Source organism: Pinus tabuliformis, chromosome 1_1, assembly GCF_031772625.1.
Source record: "Pinus tabuliformis cultivar Carrire ecotype Pingquan chromosome 1_1, CPIR1, whole genome shotgun sequence".
Classification (NCBI taxonomy): Eukaryota; Viridiplantae; Streptophyta; class Pinopsida; order Pinales; family Pinaceae; genus Pinus; species Pinus tabuliformis.
Genome location: NC_142297.1, coordinates 846,261,666 through 846,272,765, shown reverse-complemented (window position 1 = coordinate 846,272,765; position 11,100 = coordinate 846,261,666).

Genomic DNA, 11,100 nt, shown 5'->3' with positions numbered 1-11,100 from the left:
ACCAGAGTGTGAATCGAAGTGGTAGGGACCGGAGTGTGAACAAGGTAATACCATGGAGGAGCGAGCAATGATATAATCAGGCCCAAAAAACAACACCACAAGTCAAGTCTAACACACAACACCAAATCACAGTTTAGACAAGTGGTTTAGAGAGCCACGAATGGCGGTTCGCTTAAATGGAGCTGACAATGAATAGGTTGAGGATGACTGTCATTGGTTCACACAAACTCCCTTCTTGCACGATAGCTCCAGGAAGCAACTTGATGTTTGAGTTGGGGCTATGGTCAATGTGTCAACACAAACATTCAATACAACGTGTAGAGAATAAAATTCTCAATCAAATTTCAATGGACTGACCTTCAAAAACACAACAATGATGTACTAGAGTTTCTTCTTATAATGCATGGCTAGTGATTCAAGATTGCCATTGGAATTGGAATTGGAATGAATCGAAATAGAATAGAACAGTGAAGTAGACAAGTATTCAAGACTTTGAAGATGCCTTTTCCAGTGTAGGTATGCTTCCGTATTCAAAAGGAATGCTTGCCATTACCAGAGGAAAAATTCAACGCTACCTTAGAGGTAATAGACAGATAGGCTTAGATCGCAGAGCCCTAAATTTGACAAGACCACAAGTCAACTCCAAACCAAACTCCAATTGGAGCAGCTATGAACTAGTTATGAACCAGATGATATAGTGCTCACAATAATCTCAACGGATATATAAATACAATCGAAATTTACTGCAGGAGTAACGCTATAACTTAGCATATAAACCTTGAACTTTAATTAACGCACAAAGAAAGAACGTATATAACAGGAATAGAAATGCATAGAAGCTACTCTATATAAAACTAATTTGAGACCTGCACTCTAACCGGTCCAGATAGATTTTGGAAAGCATATTAAGGCAGTTCACAAAATTCAGAGTATGTTATAACATATAACTCTTGACTAACTCATTCGATAACAGAGATTTTACAGAGATGGCAGTCTAGAATAGAGGTATAGGACTGATATGTATAGAAAGGCCATAGAACAATAAGCTCACATAAACAAGTGGCTCATACTTGAGCACGATAGGAGATCGCTCGCTCTGATACCATGTTAAACACACACATGGCAGCAACAAAATATTAAAGATAAGCAAGAGATTTATTTTATTATTAACAAATGATATACATTTATAGTACATTCATATGACCTTAGGTTTCGTATTCCAAGGTCTTTTGGACTTCCTTGGTCTATTCAGCTTCCACACTAACCCATAGAGGATTAGGTGTCCAACAACACTTAAGATTTTCATCTATCATTTGTTTTGAAATATCTCTTCATTTTATAATCATTTAATAAATCTCTAAAAATATCTATAAAAATATTAAAAAAATAACTAATTTAAATATAAAATTTATTTTCACTAACCACCTTAATTCTCAACTTACATATCATAATAAATTAGTGGTAATTTGGGTAGTAACATAGGGCACCCTAGAATCTCTTTGCCTCATCTTTGAAACCCTTTTTCCTTCACTGAAACGATGAAATCAATGGTTAGTTGACTTTCAGTGTTACACTCTTTCTTGTACCTTTGTGAGGCCTTTACGTTTGGGTGCAAGATTGTGCGATAACTATGACTATTATTATTTTGTAAAACTAAATTTGGTTTATTAAATATTAAAAGAAATTGATAAAAAAATAATTAGTTTACTATAACATTATGTTTCTAGGATAGAAAACATTATAGATAAAACTTCTTACCTCTTTTGAGTTATTGTGAGTTAATTTTTCATTAGTTAATAAGTTATGAAGATAAATAGTGTTGCAAATATTGTGAAAGTTAAATTAAATGTGAACATAAAAGAGCATTATAAAAGACTCGTTTTAATCTTCTACTTTTTATTTTGATATAATTATTTTCCTATAAATAATGATGCAATTTTGATTTATCTTATTTGTTTTGACATTTTATTAAAATGAAGAAAAATATTAGATAGGATTGTTTTCCAATTTTCTTTAATATTTATGAATTTACAAATTACAAAATAAAAAATGACCGATATTGTGGAATTAAAATTTAATATAAACATACCAATAAAACATTACAAAAGAGTATTTTCATCTTTATTATTGTAATTAACTAATTTTTTATAAATTTCATTAAAAAAAATGATTTGTATTTAACAATACTAATTTTATCGATAAACCAATTAGAATATCAACGAGAGAAAAGAAAAAAGAAAAAAATCTTTTTACTTTATTACTGATTTTTTTTTCTAAAATTTCTCATCATACTAATATGATAAAAATTATTAGTACAACCATATTAGTAAATGTTATTGATATGCACCGAAAGCGTATATCAATCACATGCACAGTTACATTACAGGTTAATGTTAAAATTAAAATTTAATATTAATATTAAAATTAATAAAAATTAATATGGATAAAAATTAATAAAAGTGGATAAAATTTAATATTAATAATTAAACTTAATGTTTACTATGAAATGTTAATATGAAAATTAATATTCATATTAATAAACTGAAAATATTAACAAACCCAAAAAAAAAAAAAAAATATTATAAACCCAAAGGATTAATATTATAAACTAAAGGTATTATCAATATTTATAAACTCATTAATATTAATAAACATATTAAACACATTAATAATTAAAAGTTTATATTAAATTTAAAGTTTAATATTAAGACGAAATTTAAAGTTTAATATTAATATCAAACTTAAAGTTTAATATTAATATTACTGCTAAAGTTTAATATTAAAGGCTAATATTAGTAAATATATGTAATTAAACTATAGGATTAATATTATAAACCTTATTAATAATATTATACCCTATGAATATGAACTCTCAAATTAATAAATCTAAGTGATTGATATTATAAACCCAAGAGACTAATACTAAAATCCAAAGGGAATAATATTAAAACCAAGGGAATAATATTGAAAACCAAAGGCATATAAACCGTAAGATAAATATTATAAACCCTAAAACAAACATGGTTGACCATGGTTGGTTGTCATATTTAGACAATCTTTGTCACAAATGCAACATTGGACCATGGGTGACCATGATTGATCTTCATATTAAGAGAATATTTGTCACAATGCGACATTGGACCATGGTTGACCATGATTGATCATGGTTGATAATGGTTGGTTTTCATATCGAGACAATTTTTGTGATGTTGGACCATGATTGATCATGGTTGACCATGGTTGATTTTCATATTGAGACAAACTTTGTCAAAATGCGACATTGGACCATGGTTGACCATGTTTGATTTTCATATTGAGACCATCTTTGTCACAATGTGATGTTGGACCATGATCAACCATGGTTGATTTTCATATTGAGATAATCTTTGTCACAATGTGAAGTTGGACCATGATCGATCATGGTTGACCATGTTTAATTTTCATATTGAGACAAATATTTGACACAATATGACGTTGGACCATGCTTGACCATAGTTGTTTTTCATATTCAGAAAATATTTGTCATAATGTGATATTTGACCATGGTTGGTCATGACTGATAATGGTTGACAATGGTTGACCATGGTTGACCGTGATTATAAACCTAAGGGATTTTTATTAAATCTTAGGATTAATATTATAAGCCTTATGAGTAATATTATACCCTAAGAATATGAACCCTTATATTAATAAACCCAAGGGATTGATATTATAAACCCAAGGGATTAATATTAAAACCTAAGGGGATTCCAAACCAAAGGCACTAATAAACCCAAGGGGATTAATACTAAAAACTGAAGGAACTAATATTAAACCCAATGAATTAATGTTGTAAACCCCAAGACATATAAACCCTAAGATAAATATTGTAAACCCTAAAAAAACATAATTGACCATGCTTGATTTTCACATTCAGACAATCATTGTCACAAATACAATGTTGGACCATGGTTTACCATGATTGATCGTCATATTGAGATAATATTTGTCACAATGTTATATTAGACCATGGTTGACCATGATTAACCATGGTTGACAATGGTTGGTTTTAATATCGAGAATTTTTTTTTCACAATGTAATGTTGGATCACGATTGATCATGGTTGACCATGATTGACCATTGCTAACCATGGTTGATTTCCATACTGAGACAAACTTTGTCACACTGTGATGTTGGACCATATTTGACCATGTTTGATTTTCATATTGAGAAAACATTTGTCACAGTGCGACATTGGACCATGATTGACCATGGTCGACCATGGTTGATTTTCATATTGAGACAATCTTTGTCAAAATGCAACGTTGGACCATGGTTGACCATGATTGACAATGGTTGACAATGGTTGACCATGGTTGATTTTCATATTGAGACAATCATTGTTACAATGTGGCATTGTACCTTGGTTTAGCATGGTTGACCATGATTATAAACCTAATGGTTTTTTATTAAACCCTAGAATTAATGTTATAATCACTATGAATAATATTATATCCTAGGAATATGAACCCTTAGATTAATAAACCAAAAGGATTGATATTATAAACATAAGGGAATAATAAACCAATGAGATTAATATTAAAACCCATGAGACTATAAACCCAAGGGAATAATGTTAAACCCAAGGGATTAATATTATAAACCCAAGGTATATAAACCCTAAAATAAACATGGTTGACCATGGTTTATTTTCATATCAACACAATCCTTGTCACAATGTGACATTGGACCATGGCTGACCATGATTGATTTTGATACAATATTTGTCACAGTACAATTAATAAGCCCAAGGGATTAATAAACCCAATGAATTTATACTATAAACCCAAGGGATTTATATTTAACCCTAAAAATAATATTATAAACCCTATCAATAATGTTATACCCTAGGAATATGAACCCTTAGACTAATAATCCCAAGGGATTAATATTATAAACCCAAGGCACCAGTAAACCTAAGGGATTAATACTAAAAACCCAAGGGAATAATATTAAAACCAAGAAATTAACATTGTAAACCCAAGGTATATAAACCATAAGATAAATATTATAAATCTTAAAACAAACATGGTTGACCATGGTTGATTTTCATATTGAGACAATCTTTATCACAATGCAACATTGGACCATGGTTGACCATGACTAATCATGATTGATTTTCATATTGAGAGAATATTTGTAAGAATGTGATGTTGGGCCATGGTTCGCCATGGTTCACCATGGTTGACCATGATTGACTATGCTTGAACATGGCTGATTTTGATATTGTGACAATCTTTGTCACAATGTGACGTTGGACCATGATTTACAATGGTTGACCATGGATGACCATGGTTGTCACATTGTGAGGTTGGACCATGAGACAATCTTTTTCACAATGTGACCATGGTTATTAACAATGCATGATCATGATGACCATGGTTGACCATTCTTCATTGGTCAATGTTGACCATGATTGACCATGTTTTACCATACTTTACCATGCTTGACCATGGATGACTATGGTTATCATAATGTGACGTTGGACAAAGAGACAATTTTTGTCACAATGTAACATGGTTGATTTTTATATTGAGACAATGCGACATTGGACCACGATTGACCATGGTTGACTTTTATATTAAGAAAATATTTGTCACAGTGTGACATTCAACCAATGTTGACTATAGTTAACCATGGTTGACCATAATTGACCATGGTCGACTATGCTTGACCAATGTTGACCATGATTGACCATGGTTGACCAGGATTGATTTTCATATTGAGAAAATCCTATGATACACCCTAATATAGATATTATAAACCAAGGTATATAAACCCCATGAAAAATATTATAAACATTAAAATAAACATGGTTTACCACAATTGGCCATTGCTGACCATGGTTGATTTTCATATTGAGACAATATTTGTCACAATGCGATGTTGGACCATGGTTGGATCATGGTTGACCATGGTTGATTTCATATTGAGACAATCTTTGTCACAATGCAACGTTGGGCCATGGTTGAACATCCCTGACCATGACTGATTTTCATATTGAGACAATCTTTGTCACAATGTGACATTGGAACATGGATGACCATGATTGACCATGGTCGACGATGGTTGACAATGGTTGACCATGGTTGATTTTCATATTGAGATAATATTTGACACAATGGGATGTTGGAACATGGTTGACCATGATTATAAATCCAAGGGATTTATATTTAACACTAGGATTAATATGCTAAACCCTACGAATAATATTATAACATACAAATAGGAACCCTTAGATTAATAAAGCTAGGGGAATGATATTATAAACCCAAGGGATTAATACTAAAACCCTAAAGGATTGTAAACCCAAGGGAATAATATTAAACCCAAGGGATTAATAGTATAGAGCCAAGGTATATAAAACCTAAGATAAATATTATAAACCCTAAAATCAACATTGTTGACCATGGTTGAATTTCATATTGAGAGAATCCTTGTCACAACACACATTGGACCATGGTTGACCATGATTGGAATTTATATTATAAACCTGATGGAATATAAACCCAATGGATTTATATTAAGCGCTAGGGTTAATATTATAAACTCTTTCAATAATATTAAATCCTACAAATATGAACCCTTAGATTAATAAACCCAGGGGATTGATATTATAAACCCAAGGCACTAAGAAACCCAAGAGATTAATAATAAAAACCAAAGGGAATAATATTAAACCAAAGGGATTAATATTGTAACTCCAAGTGATATAAACCCTAAGATAAATATTATAAACCCTAAAACAAACATGGTTGATCATAATTGACCATGATTGAGCATGGTTGATTTTCATATTGACCATGCAGGTTAACCATGTTTGATTTTCATATTGAAACTACCTTTGTCATAATGTGACTTTGGACCAAGGTTGACCATGATTGAACATGGTTGATTGTCATATTGAGACAATCTTTGTCACAATGCAACAAATATTGAACATGGTTGACCATGGTTGATTTTCATATTACGACAATCCTTGTCACACTGTGACAAATATTGAACCATGTGTATTCTCTTCATTGAACTGACCTAAGGATCTTGATGTGTATTATTACCTTCACTTCAACCATGTTTTAAAACTCTCTAAAATATTCAAACTCACCACTTATCTTTCTTGTGAAATAAATCCGTACAAATCTTATTCTATCATAGCTGAAGATAAGAAAATCAAAGGCTTACCCAAGTGATTTCATTTATTGGCCCACATAGACAAGTATGCATTAATTCAATAATATTTATTGTCCTTTCATATGTTCTTATAGGAAACTCATTCTTATGTTGTCTTTCAAATGCACAAGCACTACATGCAGTATCTTGATTCTTAAAAATAAGAACATCTCTTTCTCTGGAAGTAAAATAGGTTTTTATAAATTTTTACAATTTAGGTGACCATATTAAGTGTCATAATTTTTCTATATATATAGTTGACATACTTGTTGATGAGAATGCTTCGTGATCGTTAAGAATACAACAATAATGCCCATATCTAAATAGAAAAAGAGACAAATCTGTCTTATTATCTTCTTTATTAATTTTATAACTACTAACATTTTAGTAACATTGCAGATTTTCTGTTGGCATTCGATCTCTTCTCACTCACAGTGCTTCCCTGTCATCTAGTAGCAAAGATGCGTCGCACCCCTGTCATGACATTAATATTTCACCCATAGCAATTAGATCAATTTGCATGAAGAAAAGAATGCAGACCTGGACAAAACAATCATGGAAGTGAAGCCTGAGTAAGGAGGTGGTCATTCGTTGTACGAAATATAAAAATTTGAAAACTGTTTATACGACCAAGATGCTCGAAGCGAATTAGAATAATATTCGAATTTAAGCAGAGACATAACAAAACAATGTAGAGATGTAAGATATTATTTTACTAGTTAAGTTACAAATACAATACAATCCTCCATGGACATGGAAAACGGGTGAAAATATAAACGGAACGGTCTATATGAATAAAACCCAAAACCGACCTAAACTGCTCTTCCTTGGTCTCTGATGCCAGCAAACTCATATAATGAATAATGTTTCGTGTAATCTTCATGAATGAAATTCTTCTCCTGGACCGATCTCTGCTTCGAATTCAGAGTATAAAACAGTCCGACAGACAGCCTAGCCCTGCATTGCTTGATGCTCTTATTTTACCCGTTAATCGTTAAGTGTGAAGCCAAATTCACCCATGATTTTAGATTCTTCTAGATCTAAATCAGATTTTTCTAGATCTCTAGGATTCTAGAGCTTTCTACACTACTTTTAGTTTCCAACTCATTTAGATCTCCATCTGAATCACATACAGGATTCTAGATCCTTCTTCTGCCTCTATAAATTTGTAATTTCTCTAGCCAAGGAAAGCAAGCTAAGGCCCAAGCCTGTTATGTAATGCAAAGTGATTTTTGTTCTCCAGTTATTGTTTTATCTATTCCACTGTTTCTCACTGAGTAATCTTGTTGTGTCTCCATTTATCTGTCTCTTTGAATTATTTTCTACTATTGCTGTCTAATTCTCTTAATATAAATATGCTGTGTGTTATGTATACTCTGATCTAAACTTAATATTGACTTATTTATCACCATCTACGCACCTTGTGATCTGACAATATACAAAAGACGAACAAAAGCGTGCTGCAGTATAGTGATCGCCGGCCGTGACTAAGCACACGAATGACGTAAGGTCGGAGAAGAATACCATGTCGAACAACGACGTGGGTAACACTAGGACGTGAAACTTTCTTCATGTGGTGTTCGAGATAAAGTGGTTTCATGGAGGACCGATGGCAAAGGATGATTGAGTCTTCGGAAATTGTAATGTTCATATACATATGACAATGTGAGGGAAATGATTTTACTAGCGTTTGCACCAAAGGGTGCGAAGCCACGTAGATAGTGATTCGGGTTTTTTAACCCTTCGAAGCACAATCTATACCAATCATTATGGGGGGATTTTTTACCTCTCAACCAAAATCTATGCCAAACGGCTCTGCAAACCGATATTAATTTGAAAGTAATTGTTCATTGATGTAGTAATAGAGGCCATCAACAATGACATTTTTTTTAGCATCCATGTGAGCTAGTCTTTTGTTCTGCACAAAGATTTTAGCAGTTCATAATGAGTGCTAATATGAATTTAAGACTTTTGAAAAGAAAAGTATTTGTCTATCAACACTACTTCCGAATTTAGATCATGCTTCAATGTAGATAGTGAACATCACTTTGAAGAATAGAAATATCTTATATTTCTACCTTCTTTTCTACCATGCTTTCTGGCAATGAAACATCAGGTTTTTCAAACAATCGTGGGTTTCTTGCAAAATTCCAACTCAATTCGGATCCAGTGTTCCTATCAAGCAACGTAATCTCAAAATTTTAGTGTTCCTAAAATCATTTTGTGTCAATTCAGTCAAACCTGGGTTTCTTGCAGAATTCCAACTCAATTCGAATCCAGTGTTCCTATCAAACAACGTAATCTCAAAATTTTAGTGTTCTTAAAATCATTTTGTGTCAATTCAGTCAAATCATCCCAGAGATGAGTTGATATTTAAAGTTTACCAAGTAGTTCACACATTTGCATCAACTCATAAAAGTTCTTCCAAATAAGTACAAATCTTCCAAACAGGAAAACCTTTTCAACCTAAGAATTTGGCAGTCATAGGGTTACTCCTAAATAACACATGATTAGCACCAGAACCCTCCTTTGAGACAAGATCACACTTCTTTCACCAAGGAGTATGTTACCCCATCTTTAATATGATCTGATATGGATCTTGAAGATTATACAATCTGCAAATATCCCAAAAAAAATAGAAAAGGTTTGTAAAGATTTCTTTGATACTATGAAGATATTTAAAAAAAATATTATAATCTAAAAATTATCATAAAATCAAATGAAAACTTTTTTCAAGAAATAATGTAATTTATTTACAAAATTATATATATATAACTAATTTAAAATTATATATATATATATATAAAACTAACTAACAATGGAAGAAGCTAAATAATAATTGATAGCTATCACAACCTGTACATTGGAAAATACACCAACTCTAATTACTTTGTTTTATTTAGGTTATAATACTAACAAAATACAACATCAAACATCTAATTTTCATTACTACTACCTTAAAAAACAAGGAAAAGATCTATGACTAGCTCTTTAAGTTATTTCTATAGAAGTGAGAATTGCCACTATTATTTTGAACCTTTCTTTAGGCTTGACGATTTCACAAACAATAGGCAAGGAAAATCTACTCCACCCAAACCGTACAATGCATGGCTTGTTTGATAACAAATAGATGCATCAAACATCATGCTATGGCTATTATTTAAAGAAAGTTTCATGATATTTCCTTAAGTAGATGTTGATTAATTAATTAAGAGGTTTAGATACATCTGCAACACAAATCTCTTGAATGGAAAATACAGATTAATTTGATTTGTAAATTGAGATAGGAATAACTATGCTTATAACACTTAATAAAGGAAAAAAGTATGAGGAATTTACATAACTAAGCTTGTAGGCTAAAGAAACAAGTTATACCTATTAAAATGGAAAAAAAAATTCCAAAGAACATAAGAGACTTTGATATAAAATGCACTTTTTTTTCATATTATGCATGTATATCAAATTCTTGAAACACAAGTCCTAAAACTAGTCAGTTTTGCTATGTTATACCTATAGCTTTACATGGTCAATCTATGTATTTAATTTAAACTTAAATAAGTTCCTTAGGCGAGAGCAATAAAAATAAATGGGAAATGATGACACTATTCTGAGCAATGGCCAGTGCAAAGTTATGTATGTGTTGGTAATATTTACATTACATATAAAATCGTGGGAGCTCCATCCATATTATATCAACAAAATCCCTTCCTTCTTCCATAAACAGTACACAAAAGTTGATAAGATTGATCTTCAACTAACAAAAAAATAAAATTAAAGAATCGAGTGTTATGATGGTTGTAGCCTAACCTCTACCCAATCTTGATACTGATATTTCATGGATTACATATTATAATAAAAATCAAGAAGATTTGAACTAAAATTGTCACAGA